The sequence below is a fragment of the Lupinus angustifolius genome, chromosome LG03 (genome assembly GCF_001865875.1).
Source record: "Lupinus angustifolius cultivar Tanjil chromosome LG03, LupAngTanjil_v1.0, whole genome shotgun sequence".
Lineage (NCBI taxonomy): Eukaryota > Viridiplantae > Streptophyta > Magnoliopsida > Fabales > Fabaceae > Lupinus > Lupinus angustifolius.
In genome coordinates, this window is record NC_032011.1 from 6,574,343 (window position 1) to 6,575,025 (window position 683).

Below are 683 nucleotides of genomic sequence, written 5' to 3' on the forward strand. Positions count from 1 at the left end.
CAATCAGTGGTTATTTCATTGGTTATCCAGAAAAATCAAAAGGGTATAGATTTTATTGTCCAAACCATACAACAAGAATTGTTGAGACTGGGAATGCTAGGTTCATTGAAAATGATGAGATTAGTGGGAGTGAAACACCACGTAAAGTGGAAATTCAAGAAGTGAGGGTACAAGTTCCATTTACTTGTGTCCCTAATAATGTTGTTCCTCAAGTTATTGAACCGATTAGTAATGATGGAGAACAACAAAATAATCCCATTACTGAAAATGAAGTTGATGAACCTATAGTAGAAGAATCACAAGAGATAGCATTAAGAAGATCTCAAAGAGAAAGACGATCTGCTATTTCTGATGATTATGTGGTTTACCTACATGAGTCAGAATGTGACATAGGAATTGAGAATGACCCAATTACATTTTCACAAGCCATGGATAGTAATAATGCCGATAAATGGTTAAAAGCCATGAAAGATGAGTTAAAATCTATGGAACAAAATCAGGTTTGGGACCTTGTTGAGTTACCAGAAGATTCCAAAAGAGTTGGTTGTAAGTGGGTTTTCAAAACCAAACGTGATTCTTACCCATTACTGAAAATGAAGTCGATGAACCTATAGTAGAAGAATCACAAGAAATAGCATTAAGAAGATCTCAAAGAGAAAGACGATCTGCTATTTCTGATGATT